This window comes from Lygodium microphyllum, chromosome 29, assembly GCF_053477565.2.
Source record: "Lygodium microphyllum isolate KBCC chromosome 29, Lygodium_microphyllum_v1.1.10, whole genome shotgun sequence".
Lineage (NCBI taxonomy): Eukaryota > Viridiplantae > Streptophyta > Polypodiopsida > Schizaeales > Lygodiaceae > Lygodium > Lygodium microphyllum.
In genome coordinates, this window is record NC_141163.1 from 102,490,903 (window position 1) to 102,509,045 (window position 18,143).

Sequence of the window (18,143 nt, forward strand, 5' to 3'; positions counted from 1 at the left end):
AGGGCTATCTCCCTAGGAGATAGACTCATTGGGCTTCACAGCAGAGGCAGTGCAGCAAGAGCAACAGCAAGAGGGGGAATGAGACTGACTTCAATTTTGAAATGGGGCCTCAAGAGGAGGAGTTGGTCCATCCACCCCCTTCGCCACCACCAGAAGACCAGCCACCCAACTGGCCCATCCATAGAGAGAGCAGCCGCTCAAGAAGAAAGGCAGAGGAAGCTTATTGAAGAGGTCAGGGCTAGACAGAGGGCTCGGCCAGTGATAGCGACCGCAGTGCCAATTCCGCCCACCCTAGAAGAGTGCCCTGCGCACTTCAAAGCACATCACTGCCTGGGAATAGCAGGAGCTGAATAGACAACCCTATGACTTCGCTTTCAGCTTCCCCACAAACTTAAGAAGAGTTTTACCCATTAAAGTGGTGGACGAAGTCATAGGTGTCGCTGGAAGGCTAAGAGACAGGTGGTTGCTGGAAAGAGAGCAGCATCCGACTGCATGGAGCAATGTAGACAACGAATACTGGCAGAACAAGGTATTCAGACCGCCAAGATCTGTGCCAGGATTCAAAAGCCAGCCTTTATGGAGGAGAAGGCTATGTTTGACGAATATGGACACTTGGATGACCTTTTGCAACGCACTCCCCTCCGAGCATAATGATCCCACTCACATGTCGTACCCTCGGAGGATTGGAGTCGATTTTGACCCAAGTGCCTATGGAAGGTATGATTTCCCAGTCATCTACATCGCTAATTGTACAAATTACGAGGATGCTCTTACCTTCACCCCTAGCGATCTATGTAATGCCATTGTACACTTCCTAGACACATTCTCCTCTTGCCCTAACCCAGCATTTATCACCACTTGTAATTACCTTCGCCTACTTAGAATTCTCCTTAGGATAGATTCCACTCCGCAAGAGCGCAACTTACCCCCTCTCTTCTTCGATCCTAACATGATTGATAGCTATGCCATGGCCCATCTCATGATGCGAGCCACGGTCCTACCCTTGTTTTGCCTAGCCCTTTTAGAGAATATGAGCAACATCCAATTTTCGACTTGTAGTCATCCCTTCCTCTCCACCACCACACTCCAAACCCGCCTCGATCTACGTAGGTATCTGCAAAGCTGACCCTTCCTTAATAGATCCCACAAACCCCAACCTCCTTCCCAACATGATCAGAGTGAGCAATAGTAGCCATATCCCCCTCTGTAAATTCTTCCCAAAAAAAAAAAAAGCAAAGAACGTACAAAAAGAGAAAAGCTAAGAAAGAAAGGCAAAGCAGAAAGCATGACAACACAAGCACTCACTTGTAGAAGTACTCAATCACCACATAAGCACTATCACTGCACCTAGGGGTTCTCAAGTTAGGCGTGCTCAGTGGCTTCGGTCGGCCGTCTCCGCTCCTAATCCCCTAGCCCCTTTTGCTCCCCCACTTCACCCTTAGGGCACATCAAGGGCAGGACATACCTAGGGAGGTAACACTCACCTATGGTTAGACCTGTCACCCTAAGCCACTCGCACTGCACCTCCCTTGGCACAAATGGGGTCCTCAAGTGTGGGACATTAGCAAGGGCTTGCCCAAGGTTAGACCCGTCTCCCAGTTCCACTGCCACGGGCACCACATACTACACGGAGAGGCAGACACACCCCTTAGGGAGTGCACAACTTTTCTTGCAGGTTATGTTCGTGTTTCAAGAACTGGCTACTTAGCTAAAGAAGATCACCCACGGCATCCTATTATGACCAAAACTTTTTCCATGTGCCAGACATGACACCATTGCTGTTGTTTCAGGAGCTTTTCTGCATTGGATTGGACGGACAACCGTCTACCTGCTGATGGCTACAATGATTGAACCAAATCAAGCAAAAGGATTACTCAGTAATAGATCTGCCATTGGCATAGATCTTGGAACCTCATCTTCCAAAGATGCATGCCTAATGTCTCAAGATCTACGGATCTCTTATTGATTCCACAAGCCTGAAGATTTTCAATGCAAGGGTGAAGATCTTCAGCGCAGCATTGAATATCTTGAAATCAAAGACAAAGATCTTCAAATCAAAGACACAGGTCTTCAATGCGAAGACAAACCATATCTTTGTCAAGGCAGAGTTCCGGGGGGGGGAGGGGGTTCCTCCAGGATAAATCCCTCCAGTACCATCCTCCTAAGGGATTGCTTATTGATCAAGCATTTCTGATGCTCAAGGGACAACTGGCTACATATTTTCCACCAACCAACTGGAACCCCTATCAGCCCCGTCGCAGAATGGAAGCCACAACTATGTGAGAAATGCCGAGCATCCTCATGAAGCCTAAAGCATGCCGGAATCTCTCCTGGTCATCATCATTAAACTCCATCACCTCTCATTCACACAATCACCTTTGAATCAGTGTCATCTACCTACCATTCTACATGGCAATAGACCCAACTAGCCACTACTTCCCACCATAGTGCCATGGGACTGGCACTTGGCTAGGAGGGGGGTAATGTTTATCGTGTTTACCGCAACACAGAGGAGTGGGTGTGAGAAATGCGGGATCTAGAGCATGGCAAAGGCGGAAGCTATGGAGGATGGAAGATAAATATACTACTCATGTTGACATTGACAAAGAAGACAACTGTTACACAAGTGAATTAGGTTTCAAGATTGAGACTTGAACTCATAAACACAATCTTGTGTAGGACTGACAATGACACAGAGACTTGACAGAAAGAGACAAGTACTATTGCATTATCATCATATGAAAGTGATAGTCAAGTACATCATTATATAGGATTGCTTGGTAGCACATTTCATCACTGTGCATATGGGATTCTGTCTCTCTTCCTAGAATAAACTGCATCTTCCTAACCTAGCTGTTCCATACAAAGGGGCATACATAGGGTGTGATTGGCAGATTCTCAACACCCCTCCTCAATCACAGCCTGAAAGTACAAAGTGTGTAGAGGCTTTAGTGAGAGCAGTACCTGCAAAGTGTGGGCATACCACAAACATGGCAAAACACCAGAGGCTGTCGCAGAAAAGGCTAAGTGTGGGTACCATAAACATGGTGAACATCCAGAGGCTGTAACAGGGGCCTCACAAAGTGTACAGAGGCTGTAGTACAAGGCTACATGAGGAGTTTACAAAGCTTACGAAGGAACTTTAAGGCAGGTACAATGCTTTTAAAACAGAAAATGAGAGACAAGGACCGATAGGCCCTTGTGGTCTTTTTCAGCATATGATTTCTCTTTGTCAGCATCATGGAAAATCTTCTTGTCTTTCATCTTTGGTTTTTCAGCTTTGAATGATGTGGTCTTTTGGTCTTCATGGCTGATCTTTTTATTGTCCTTCTTCCTTTGCTCTTTGATCTTATGGTCTTCTTGGTCTGGTTCTTCTTTGACTTTGCTTGCAACTTTAGTCTTCATGTCCATGTCTTTGTCCCCCTCAAGCAAAGACATCTCATTCTTCATGATAGCCAAGGTAACTGGAGTGTCTTCAAAAACTTTAGATGGAATCATTGATTGCACTGTAGTATGAACAACTTCATGTCTCTCTGCAAGTAAGATAGCCAAGTCTTGCATGCAATGTAAATGGGCACCAAGAGTAATGTTACTCTTTATAACAGGTAACCACCCAAGAGACTTCATGCTTGGCAATTCCATGATGGAATCTGCTTAAAAATTTCTGAAACCTTCTAGCACAGAGTTGAAATCTTAATGTGTCAGAAGACACAACCAATGGCAGTGTGAAAACACACTATGTAGTATCAAAAGATACTATGGTTGAACTGATGATGATTCTTGATGCTTTGATTTTGTTGAAGCTTATCTTCTTGAATCTTTTTCTTGCTGGAAACTTCAGTAACACAGTGGATCAGAGTGACAGATGCTTGGGTTGAGTGTCAGGAGAGAGAAAGTGAAGAATTTTTGAGTTTGAAGGATTTTGGCTATGGTGGATTTTAGGGTTTCTGAGACAGAGGCCTGGTTTTTCTAACATTGCAGGAGCTATGGTGGATCATTTTTAAAACTTTTTTTATGGAAATGTAGCTTATGAGATGCTCTACCAAAGCCCTAACCTCCTCGTCCAGATTGCGGCCCGTGCTGCACGCGCAGAGTCGAATTCCGTGAACAGGCACAGAAATTTCAGCGACCACGAAATCTTGCAATGTTGGAGCTATGGTTGGTCAATGTTGGTGTTTGTCATGATGAGGAGTAGCGCCCTGACCTAGGGAAGATATTCATAGAAGAAATCGTGAGGAGATAAGGTCTGTAGAGGAAGATATGGAAGCTCCAAGTACTGCAGGTCCAGTTTGGCTATGGCAGACACAGGGCAGAGGTTGAGAAAATTGTCAATGCTGAAGCTATGCTTGCCCAAAGTCAGTGATTGATGTGTCAAGAAGAAGCTCTGGAAGTAGGGGAACACTTTCCCAGAAGGAAGCAAGTGAAGATATGCCCTGTAAGTGGAGATCCAGCTCCTCCAACAGAGGTAGGTTGCAGGTTGGCTATGGCTGCCAAGGGGTAGAAAGTGAAAATGGACTTGGAGATGAAGTCAAACACTTGAGCTGAGCTGGATAGAGATTATGAGAAACTGAGGGAGCAGAGAGAGGAACTGAAACATGCTAAGCCATGCTCAGCTACGCTCTGATACCATGTGAGAAATGCGGGATCTAGAGCATGGCAAAGGCGGAAGCTATGGAGGATGGAAGATAAATATACTACTCATGTTGACATTGACAAAGAAGACAACTGTTACACAAGTGAATTAGGTTTCAAGATTGAGACTTGAACTCATAAACACAATCTTGTGTAGGACTGACAATGACACAGAGACTTGACAGAAAGAGACAAGTACTATTGCATTATCATCATATGAAAGTGATAGTCAAGTACATCATTATATAGGATTGCTTGGTAGCACATTTCATCACTGTGCATATGGGATTCTGTCTCTCTTCCTAGAATAAACTGCATCTTCCTAACCTAGCTGTTCCATACAAAGGGGCATACATAGGGTGTGATTGGCAGATTCTCAACAGTGGGAAAATGGAGCAGAGGAGCGGGAAAATGGAAAAAAAGGAAATAGCAAAAAAATGCACCTTGACTGGTAACTAGACCCTAAAAATTTTAAATGTTCGGGCACGACCCTCAGAAAGTCTCAGCGTCGCCCCGAGACAACAAAAGAGTAAAAGGCACACCATTAAATGTGGAAGCGCTCCCGAATCCTTGTAAAAGAGCGCCAAGCTCGCTCCTGTGCAAATTGTACGCATCAGTTGGGAATAGGATAAATTAGAATGGTGGGAAATGAGAAATGGGCTTAGGCCAATGGCTGGCCTTGTAAAAAGGGGGATGACCGCCCAAAAGGGATTTGGGGTTTTGTATATAAAGTTCAAAAGTGACTGAGAAGCTCATTCTTTTGGTGTGTGGAAAAAGGAGTCTTCATCTTCTTCTCTTGTTCTCTCCTGCTTGCTTGTGTGTGCTCTTGAGGGAGGGAGTGTGAGAGTGTGAGGGATTGAGTGTGTGGGAGTGAGGGATCAAGAGGGTGAAGCTCTTCACCATCTCCTCTTCTCTTCTTCTCTTCTCTTCTCTTGTATGCATGGCTATGGAGGATGGAGCTTGGAGATGGAGGAGGATTGAGGATGCTTGAGCTAGCATCAAGAATCGTGGAGCTATCGAGGTGTGCAAGAGAGGAGGCTACTCACATTGGCATCAAGGTAAGCTCACTACACTCATAGGATCGACGGCGCATCAGCTAGGTGAGAGATAGCCATTAGAGCTCGCTTGAAACGCTTGAAGCAATAAGCGGTCTGTGGGTCTTGGCGGTTGAGCGAAAGCGCCCACACAAACAAAGCTCAAATCATCATGTGGAAGGCATCCATACATCCAAGATCCAATTAGCACATATCCAGGAGCATCTAACCCAAGTAACTTACAAAGCTCTTATTGGAGCATTAAAGGACCATATATAATAGTGAATGACAACTAATGTGAAGAGTCAAAGCTCCAATCTCAGCTCAAATGCATGTAAAGAGCATAACCAAGCATGCAATATCAATTATATATCCCAATGTAGCATCCAAAGTGCTCGGGAAGCATCCAATAGCAATAGGCATACAAGATCCCAAATAAAAGAGCATTCAGCCCTACTTCTTATAGCAATAAAAGCATTTATGAAACTAAGCAAAAGAGTTCTCAATTCAGTACCATAGCATTCCAATACATTGGCATATCATCCCCAAATGATTTGGCATCAAATAGACCTCTCAAAAATCATAAGTGACCTCCAAAAAATGAGTGAAGTGCTACCCTAAATTGTATGACAGCAAACTATCAAAACTGTGAATTAATGGTTGACCTTGGGAGCTTCAAATGATGTGTAAGATTACAAGACCAATGACAAGGAAGAGTCCAAAGTTTGCCAAGTGTCGGGAGCATTGCCAGGAGCTAGAGGATGGGATTGAGAATATCAAAAAGTGGGTAGCAAAAATATGCGTAATAATTCACTCTATTATTTTTGCTTCTGTTGATAGCATTGAAGCTCTGGAAGCATTCTAGGGTGCTCAAATAAACCGATTTATGCCTCAAAAAAAGCTTCAAAAGGGGGAAAGAAGTTGGATAGAAGATAGGGCTCAATGCATACCTCATGGTGAAGAATCCATGGTTGTCATTGAAACTATGAGCTAAAGGTATCCTCAACAAGCTAAAGAAATGTTGGGTTGATGGGCTCAAGCTCTTAGGGAAGATGGCTTTGATATCAGTTGAAGGGAGTGTGCCTTGAAGTGGAAGCACAAAGAAAAAGCAAGAGCTATGGTGGAAGGTGTAAGAGCAAGTGAGAGAGAGACACTAGATGTGGAAACTCTAATAGTCACAATGTGTGACCTACCTTCCCTTTATTCAAATGTCATTGAAAGAATAAAGAATAAAGTAACAGTGATGGGTGCTCACCACCTGCACTATACAGGTGTTCAGGTAACTAATACATGGTGTGAGTACTATTAGTGTAACTAATACACAAGCGAGTAGGCACATGCGCCTTTACCCCAAACAATATATCCATGATAATGATATATAAAAGTACAAAAAATAATACAAGTGTCTAAAAATAACCAGTGAAGCACTCTAGAAATAATAATCTATCATAATGTGAAATTGACACTTATGGTTTCTCACTTTGTTTTGATCTTCCTTAACTTTGTCTTTCACATTTGCTAGGAATAATACTACACCCTAAGTTGATCATCCTAGGAGTTGTTGGTTGCAACCTAAGTGAATGAGGCTTTAGACGCTACAATTTGATTGCAAAATATGGATCTTGATGCAAGTCAAGAGTTTCCTTGCGTGGAATGAGGACTTGTCTCATCCCCTATGAAGGAGAATTCATTGGGGTGTAGAATCTTGAAGAGAATCAATCAGTTACTCTACCCAATGCTTTAAGGGATAAAGGCATTAGCAAGGATCCTCAAATGTGTGATAGTGTTAAAATGATGCCCTAGGGTTCCCAACTTTCAAAGGGAGTGCTTATAGCTACAAGTGCTTTTTGTGTGCATCCTAAAATAGTTGGCCACTTTGCACATATGTGTCTTAGCCTAACACCTTCAATGACATATCTTAAGCTAGCATGATATGCAAGAGACCTAATGTCATAAGTGCAACTAGAGGTTTCTAAGGTTCTTGAGTTGGCAAGCCTTTATAGAGTTGCTTCAATGCAAGGTTTTGAGTTCAACTTCCCAAGTTACTTCTATAAAACTTTCACTACTTTCCTTAATCTTGTAGTTGGTGAGAGTTTCCTCTTACTCATTCTCACAAGTTTGAGTTTTAGTCTATGCCTTATCAATGGTTACAAGCTCAATGAGCCTTGATTCAAGATTTCTTGTATGATTGGTTCTCAAAGCTATGCTCATTGGCCTAAATGAAAACCCTCATTTCTCAAGGACTTTATCACATGCGCAGAAAAAGGAAACTACTACCCATCCAACAACTATAAAGCATTGTACTTGACTACAACTTTTATACACATATGATGAATGCAATATCATGATGCTTTACCATTTCAATTAGTGTCTTGGTCATTGTCAGTCTTATACACAAGATTGAGACTTGGACTCATAAACACAATCTTGTGTATAAGACTGACAATGACCAAGACACTAATTGAAATGGTAAAGCATCATGATATTGCATTCATCATATGTGTATAAAAGTTGTAGTCAAGTACAATGCTTTATAGTTGTTGGATGGGTAGTAGTTTCCCTTTTTCTGCGCATGTGGGATTCAGTTTGCCTACATGCCTTAAGCCCAGAACTGCCTCATACAAAGAGGCCATAGTAGGTGTGATTGCAAATACCTCAACACCCCTCCTCAATCACAACCAGAAGTTACAAAGTGTGTAGAGGCTTTAGTGAGAGCAACACCTGCAAAATGTGAGCACACCATAAACATGGAAAAACATCAGAGGCTGTCGCAGAAAAGGCTAAGTGTGGGTACCACAAACATGGTGGACATCTAGAGGCTATAGCATGGGCCTCACAAAGTGTACATAGGCTGTAGTACAAGGCTACATGAGGAGTTTACAAGCTTATGACAAGAGCATTTTGGGCTAGGCAATACAAGGCTGAAAAAGTCAATAAATATTTTGGTCAAGGACCGTGAAGTCCTTGTGGTTTTTAGAATTTCTTCTTCAATTCATTGTAGGTCTTCTTATCGGGTAGTCCAGCTTGCTCTTTTTGATCTTGTACTTGTTCTTTACTTTGCTTGCAGCTTCAATGTCTTCATGGTTGATCTTCTTCTTCTTCTTCTTCTTCTTCTTCTTCTTCTTCTTCTCCACCACTTTGCTTGTATTGTTCTTTTGGTCCTTTTCTTCATGGTCCTCTTTTTCTTGGTCTTCTTTGCTTGCATTAGTCTTCATGTCCCCCTCAAGCAAAGGTATCATGATGTCCAAGACAACTGGGATGTCTTCAAAATCTTCAAATAAATTCATCGATTGCTCTTCAAAACAAGTAAATCCAACCATCCCAGTAGTGGGTTGATTCTTGAATGTGCTAACAAGCACAAGTGATGGCAGTGTCAAATCCCACTATGTAGTATCAAAAAATACTAGCTTGATTCTTGATGTTGTTGTTGCTTGATGTTTGATTTCTCTTGCTAATTTGGAGTAATGATTTTTTGGGAACTGAGTAGGAGCTCAGATCAGAGTGGCAGCATCTTTTTTGAGTCAAGAGGAGTGAAAGAAATGAAGTGGGAGAAGAGCTTGAGCTTGATGTTAAATGCTTGGTCTTCCAATCTTCACAAATCTTCCAAAAATCTCCAAAGATCTCCAAGAACTTCCCCTCCTTGATGTGTGGATTTGCTAGAAACTTCAGTGCCAGGATGGTTATGCTTTGGCTTGGTTGACAGGAGAGAGAAACTAAAGGAAAGATGAAGCTTTGATATTGTGGCTATGGAGTCTCTGCAACTAGGGTTTTGATCCGACTGATAAACCATCTCGTGCAGACGATCAGTGTAGTAATTCAAGGCAATACTTAGTGGGGAGAGAGCTTATATTAGGTGCTTCAAATGCCCTATATGCGCAAGGTAAGGCGTAGCATAGGTGGGCTCCACGAACTATACAACCAGACTGTGTTTCTAAAATGGTAGCAAACTAAAGAATTGCACAATGCCTGGCTCAAGGTACACCAATGTTGGGGTCTATGGTAATAGGCACAAGCGTTTGGGTTAGGGAAGATTTTTGTGGAGTGAAGCATGAGGAAATATAGCTTGTAGAAGGAGATCAAGAAGCTCCAAGATAGGTGGGTGCAAGCTGGCTATGGCTGCCAAGTAGAGAGTGTGTGATTCAAGTGCGGAGATGAAGTTAGATACTCAACTTGAGCTTAGACTAAGCTAGAGAGGACTGAGACAGCAAAGAAGGATTGTGACATGCCCAACTAGGCTCTGATACCATGTGGAAAGATGTGGGATCTAGAGCATGGCAGTGGCTATGGTGGATCGAAGATGAAGATTAAGCTCATGATGAGACAAGACTTGATCTGTTACACAAGTGAATTAGGTTCCAAGATTGAGACTTGGACTCATAGACACAATCTTGTGTATAAGACTGACAATGACCAAGACACTAACTAAAATGGTAAAGCATCATGATATTGCATTCATCATATGTGTGTAAAAGTGGTAGTCAATTACAATGCTTTATAGTTGTTGGATGGGTAGCAGTTTCCCTTTCTGTGCATATGGGATTCAGTTTTCCTGCATGTCCTAAGCCCAAAACTGCCTCATACAAAGAGGCCATAGTGGGTGTGATTGCAAATATCTCAACATCAATATGTGTTGGCTTTTCAATACAAGTTTTCTTGCTTGGATGGTTCCAATGCTAGTATTAGTGAGGGGGTTTCTATGATGCTTTGATAGTGATGATTGTGTATGAAGAACCCTAATCCTTATACTACATTAGTGTCTAGAATTTTGTGCAATCTTGATGAGGTGGTTTCTACATTATGCAATCTTGATGCCTAACATGAATGTGTTATTGAAGCTAATACATCTCCTAAGAGTGATTCAACTAGTCAAGTGGTGGTATAGGTGAGTCCTCAAAGGTTCAAGGTAAGAAACATCTGAGGGTCAAGTACTTTCTATGTGCAATTGAACTAGGGTTTTCTAATGAGTTCAAATATGCTAAATTGGTGCGACAATGGTCATGTTTCTATTTCTATTGCATCTTGAATGCCTAGGCTAGGGAGACTTTGTGCAATGTTTTTTTGTTGTGTGCACTTGTTCCTAAGAGACTTGCATGCCTCTTCGAATACCATGCTAGCAGATGTCCTTGTGTGTGCTACAAGGGTTTGTGAACTCTCTGTGAATGTGCCTAGTGATGCTCTAATTTTCTACTAGTTTTAAGAGTGCATCTATCCCTACACTTGTAATAAATATGAATATGTGTGTGTTGCTACCCTAATGTTCAAGTGTATGCAAATGTTCATACACCTAAGTTTCGATGGTGTTTTCATGTATATACCCTAAATTTGATAGGGTATATACCATAAATATGCTATTTGGTGTTTGTAATTGGGTCTAAGTTTCAGTTGTGCACCAGCAGGTGAAAATTGGTTGCACAAACTCTAGAGAATGTCAAAGCCTTAACATACCTAGACCCAACACAGAGGTATGCTAGCATCATGGGTTTAACAGTAAACCATATCGGAAGAAAAGACTACCATTTGCATTAGCTAAGATAAGTACTTAATCAAGAAAGTAAATGCTCATATATTCTAGCAAGAGTTTATAGAGTCTAATAGTAGGCTCATGGTATGGAGGACATCCAAAATGGTGATCACTCAGGAACAATAATTGACAATGGACTAGACAATCATGGCTACAATCGTAGCATTACAATGTATGGAAGAATGTAAGGTTATCTTAGAGTTTAAGAAAGGTCACAACCCAAATAGAGAGTCAAAGAGGGTCAAAAGAAAAGCAAAGAGAAACACAATACTTATTATTTGATCCTTTTATAGCTTTTGTGATGTCTTGATGTCCATTTGCCATAATTCATGGCTAATTTTTTACCTCTATTACTGCACCACACTGCCATCAACATTGATGGCCTCTTTTAGCCACCATTCTATGAATGTTATTTTGGGCTACCAATTGGCCCATCTTGCACATGGCATTCACAGGGGACTCAAATTCATGGAAGTTACTCTTCAATGGCGCTTTCATCTTTCGGAGGGGGCACATCTTATATAGCTTTTGGTCGTACAATATTGGGTTGGGTCAATAGAGCCAGTAGTGGCAGACCAGATGGAATGGGTAGAATCGGATGGGAGGGGGCTAGTTACAAGTAGGGCATGGTGTAATACTTCCACGCAATTAAAGATTACTTGGTTAGTTCAAAAGTTAGTTAGGCAATTAATAAGTTAGTAAGGTTACTAACTGAAGACTAACTAAATTAAAAACTAACTAACCTTAATAACTAACCATTTTTATTTAATTAAAAATATAAAAAAATCGAGAGTCGTAATGTGACATTTTTCTCGAATTGACAAGGACTATAGCCACCCTTCACGGAAGTTACAACATGAACAAGAGTTATGAGCCATATTAATCACTAATGTTAATGTGTATAGTATGGATGGTCCAAAAATATTAGATTTTGGAAAAAGCTAGCATATTTTAGATATTTTATATGTTAATTATTGTAAATATCCTTAAAAAGCTATGGATATTTCTAGAACAAGATGTTGTGTCTTTTTTATAAAAAGCAAGCAGTTTTTTCACCTTGTTTTGTAGACTTAATACACTAAAAAAAGAATTGGCAAAATCACGCGCATCACGATTGCATGTTACAAGCAGTAAACAACACTTCGAACAGGGAAAAGAAGGAGTGATCTAGAGGATTTCTAATAAAGTGTCTTGGGGTTTTACCCCACTTTCGGAGCCAACATGACTATTAGAATTGTAATTTGAGCATCAAATTTCTGATTTTTCCAAGAGCCCCTCCATAAAGACATCTTCTTCTCAGCCACCACAACCCTTCTTCTCTTGTTTCGCTATAAATATGAGGCATAGGGAGTAGTTAGAGAAGCACAAGGAGACCCCAAGAGGCTGTGAGAGAAAGATAGAGAGAGGGAGGTAGAAGGATACCCCTCCAAGAGATTGCGAGAAGGAGCTTGAGAGAGAGAGAGAGAGAGAGAGAGAGAGAGGAGTTACCCCAAGAGGCTGCAAGGGAGAGAGTTAGCTCAATTTCCCCTATCTTAGTCTGCGAAACTAAGCCACCTTCTCTTATGCTCTCCCATCTCAAATCCATTCCTCCTTCTTTATCTCTCGAATCCACTTGCAGACAATGGCCCCCAAGTGAAAGATCTCTCCAAATGCTAAAACTCCCACCACAACCAACAGGACCGCAAACCAAGGGACCGCAACTACAAAAAACGTATCTCTTATGAATCAAGTACACCCCATTGTATTAGGGAAAAGAAATTGGAAGAAAAGAATGTTTACATTAATTATTGCAACTTAATTGAGCATGTTTTGAGCTAATGAGCATACTATGAAAATTTTGTTCATTGCATTCATCTTAGGTTATCAATTAAAATTGCACTTAGAAGCCATTAAATTGCAAGGAAATTTTATGCTAATATATATATGATAAGTTTCAAGAATACTCATTAAACTGCAATTAAGTCAGATAGATTTTATGCATCCACATCCGCTTTCTTGGTTGAAATAATAGGAAATCCTATTACATCTCACAAAACATAGATTGAACTTGTGATAGAATATGTAAGGTTCCTAGGAAGCTGAAAGAATTTCAAACCCTAAAGTGTTAGAATTTGAAAGGATTCTTCTCAAGGCCTATCCTCCTTAAAGCTGAAAGGAATTCAAAGTCCTTAAGTAACTATATGAATTACCCGACAAACCCTAGTTCAAATGAATATGTAGGATTTCATTGTAGCGAAGCCAATGTCCCAAATTGCAATCAACATTGCAAGGGTACTCCTTCATTCAAAAGAATGAGGAAATTAAATTGGGTTATCTCTGGAAATCTCGGATGATAATGGGGATAAAGCTGAGACTACATGCTATCACATTAAATTGGAATTTCCTTTGGCAGAGAGAACAAAAAATTGTCCATTACATATTATGCACTTCTGCTTGTATTTATACCCAGGAACACCTGTTTGGAAAAGGAGTCATCTAACAAAGGAATTGATAAGAAAAAAAAAATTTCAAATTGAATTCAGGTTGAAACACCTAGGAAAGGCATGTTGAGCACCCCCAGCTAGCTGCCAACCTTATCTAAGGGGGTTTTTGATAATTGCATCGGGAATGTGGACCGAACCTATCGTGAGAAGTCTCTCTGTAGAAACATTTGTCTATAGGAGGATGCTTGGGTGCCAAGGGGGATCTAGCTATAAATCCCCTGCCTCCAGGTCCTACTCAGATGGTCTACGTGACTTAGGAAGAAATTTTGAGGCCCTATTACTAGTGCAAGGGAGAAAACTTGGAGGAAAATAAGACGCATCCTTACGGATTGTGGGAATCATCCTATGGATGGGATTTGTATCTCAATTGAAATTTTAATATAAATTTTACTTTCAAGGAATTTGTCTGATTTGTTTTCGTGTTAGTGCATAAAATTACATAAAGGAACATGTGACTAATGGGTTAATTAAGGAAGCTGCTTGTATGTGTTGCCACTAATGTGCCCTTAGGTGAGTAGAAACTAAAGCTATCAAGGGAAGCGGGTGGACGGAGCACCCGACGGGTCTGTCCTATGGCAGGGTGGTCCCAGAGAACTGGGAGGCTTCTCAACATTCAAATCACGATGACGTATTGACCTTAGATAATGTAGTGTAGAAACATGGCTCATATCATTTTAGGGGACCGAAATGGGACTTTACCTTACAGGTAGAGAGATCAAGCGATTCATCCCTCTCGTTTCCCATTCACTTTGAACCAAGTGCGATATGAGTCTCGCCTTGGTTTAGATGCTCTGCGCAAAGTAGATCACCGATGCTAAAAGACTGCTGATGCTAGAAGGCCGTAGAATGACTTGACCATTAGAAACCTAGGAAGATTCACCAGGGTTGGTCGATACATTTTGTTGTAGAGTAGACTCAAGAGTTACTAATGGACAAATCCTATGACATTCCGTGGGAGTGCCATGTGGCATCTTTTAGATCAAACTCCCCATGGACTACTAAAATGTGTCGCAAACTAGGCACGTTACAGTTGGTATCAGAGCAAACCAACAAACAACATAAGCAAGATAAGAGTAAACCAAGTAGACTGAAGTAATGTTTTCACTAGAAAACATTTTTTATTACTCACGTGAGGATTGTTGTTGCGTCTAGACCTATGAGGCGTGGAGTAGATTCCTCATATTTCATATCATGTTCAGGACTGCTATGAGCTCCTCAAGCTATCGCCAAAGAACCGACATGATGGCAATCTTGGATCGCCTCTACAACCTTCACTATTGTTTGTGGAAAGGCATTGGACTTGGAGTGCAGGTTATTGCTACATAGATGTCAACCGGTTTGATTATCTTCAAAACAATATGAAGAGGCTAAAATGGTTGGAGAACTTGAAGATTATCAAGTTATTCATCTTCCATGAGGCACATGTGAACTCAATCCTACACATCAGACATCGGCAAGTAGAACAAACCTGCTACATCTATGAAGAATGGATCAAAGTCTTGCCGACATATATAATTAAAATAATGGGGGGATGCAAACATCATGGCTATCAGAAGCCGGGTTTATACTAAACTTCCCATGACTTATCGCTTCGTGAGAATCCATTTCCCAAAACCATATTACTACTCTGTCCCTATAAAAGAATCCAATAAGGAATTATTCTCCTTTTTTGAAGTATATTTTGAACAGTTATCCAACCTATCTCTATCTCCCTCGAATGATTGTACTTGAGGCTTATACCTCTTTTGAATAAATGAGAATTTTATGATTATCTGACTTGTTGCACAATGTTGAAGTATGTGTGATTTAATCAAAATTGATGCATTGAGACAAATTGTGAAGAGATGTGTAAGTGCAATCTTAACACAGAAATTTTAATCAAATCAGACACAACCCCAATGCAAAATCAAGATTGTGTTCCAACACTAAGCTGCCCAACAAAGGCATAAGAGAAGAAGTTTCTTCTTAAACAAATCAAACCACCGAAATTTGATAGGAAAGGGAAGACTGTTGAAGCCGATGCTGAAGTATGGATTGAATCCATGGAGGATTACTTCAATGCAATAGGAATAGCACTTGCAAACTAGGCTATAATTGCCAAGCTCAAGCTGACCAGCGAAGCTAGGCTTTGGTGGAAACAGTGGTGCAAGAACCAAGCAGTAGCTAAAAGAACAGTAACTTGGGATAAAGTCAAAGAGGCAGTGCAAGGGAGCTATATGCCACCAACATATAGGACTCAAAAAATGAATGATTTCTTTAAGATAAAGCAGTTTGGTCTATCTCTGGAGGCAGACTACTCAAATTTTGTCTCCTTGCTAAAGTACACCCCAACTATGAGCATATCCCAATAGGTTTCCAAATTTTGTGATGGGTTAGATCCACCAATGAATACCCGATTGGAATCTATGCGTCTGATAGATTTACAAGACGCATTGATAAGAGCAGGTTCCATTGCCCAAGAAGTTCAGCCCAAATCTAGGAATAATAGATCTTGATCTTACAAAGACCAGAACCAGGGAATGAAAAAAGCCCAATTTAAAAGAGTACAAGGACAAGGTCAAGGACAGTGGAAGAAACCAAAGGCGAATGCAGTCAGTGACTTTGTTCCTACACAAAGAAATTACCAAAACATGTGATGCCTCTACTATAAGGAACCCGGACACTTCAAAAGAGAGTGTCCCAAACTTGGTGAGGACCACTGCCAAGGAAAATTCCATGGGCAAACCAGAGCTGCGTGTGGTCAAGGTCAAGAAGAAATGGGGAGGGCAAGGACTTTCAATATCACCATCAAGGAAGTAAATGAAGAGGAAGAACCAACTATGGAAGCAGAGATTGAAAAGGTGACAGTCCATGCTGCTCTGCATAAAAAGGGACCTAATTGCCAGTTCTCGGTGATCCAAACCCCTTCACGATTGACTGTGGAAGTACGCATTCTTTTATTTCTCCTGCTTGTGCAAGAAAGCTAGGAATAACCACAATAGTTACACCCACTTTACTTTTGTGGAATTAGCAAATGGGCGCGAAATCAATTGTACCAGGCAAACTGCCAAAGTGAGATTCCTACTTGGTGGAAAGCCAACAATTGTAAAATTCAGAGTGATGAACTTAGGGGCTCATGAATGCTTACTTGGCATGGATTGGTTAATACCCAATGATGCCCACATTCACTATGGAAGGGGCCGAATTTCCTTCCGAAGTTCTGAAGGGGAACAAGTCACAACTCAAGGATAGTGGAAGAAACCAAAGATAGTGGAAGAAACCAAAGGCTCGTAAACCCAAAATCCAATTAGCAAAGGCATCGCAAAGAGTTAAGGGAATGTAGAAGGGTTTACCCATCTACTTGATCAAGCTGAATAAGCTAGAGCAAAGTAAGGAGTTTGAAGAAGAACCTTCATGGTTGCAGGAGTACGTATATGTGTTCCCCAAAGACTTGATGGTAGAGCTACCGCCCCCAAGGGAGATTGATCATGAGATCAATCTCCAGGTGCCGCTCCAATTGCAAAAAGACCTTACAAAACTTCTATTCCCAAAGCTATCAAATTAAAGGAGTATCTCAAACAACTTTTAGATCAAAGGTTCGGCCTAGTGGTTTGCCATGGGGAGCTCCTGTGTTGTTTCAAAAGAAGAAGGATGGAACGCTACAGCTATGCATCGACTACATAGGGCTAAATCAAGTAACCATCAAGAATAAATATCCTATCCCAAGGATAGATGAGCTACTCGATCGCCTACAAGGGGCAAAAATCTTCTCAAAAATTAACTTAAGGTCAGAGTATTACCAAATCCGCATCAAGGATGAGGATACTCCAAAGACAGCTTTCAACACCATATATGATCATTTTGAGTTCACAGTAATGTCCTTTGGATTAACCAATGCTCCTGCTACATTCAATAGGCTAATGCGAGATATCTTTAGACCACATCTTGATGAGTTTGTACTTGTTTTCTTTTATGATACCCTGGTCTACTCCAAGTAAGAAGAAGACCATGAGCCTCAACTTCTCATTGTCCTTGAAGTCATGAGGACGCACAAGCTTTATGCCAAAAAGAAGAAGTGTGCCTTCCTCAAACGATAGATTGATTATCTAGGCTTCATTGTATCAGAAAATGGAATCTCTGTGGATCCTGCAAAGGTTAAAGATGTACAAGAATGGCCCCCACCAACCACTATTAAGAAATCGCATAGCTTTCTTGGTCTAACAGGATGGTATAGAATCTTCATCAAAGATTATGCCTTAGTTGCAGCACCCCTCATAGATCTACTAAAGAAGCAGGTTTCCATAGTGTGGACAACCACTGAACAAGCAAGCTTCAACCAACGCAAATATAGCTTAGTGACAACGCCAATTCTGAAGCTCCCAAACTTGAGCAAGGAGTTCGAAGTTGTTACAGATGCCAGCTCACTTACACTAGGCTGTGTACTAATGCAAGAAGGTCATCTTGTGGCATATTCCTCAAGGAAGTTAAAAACCC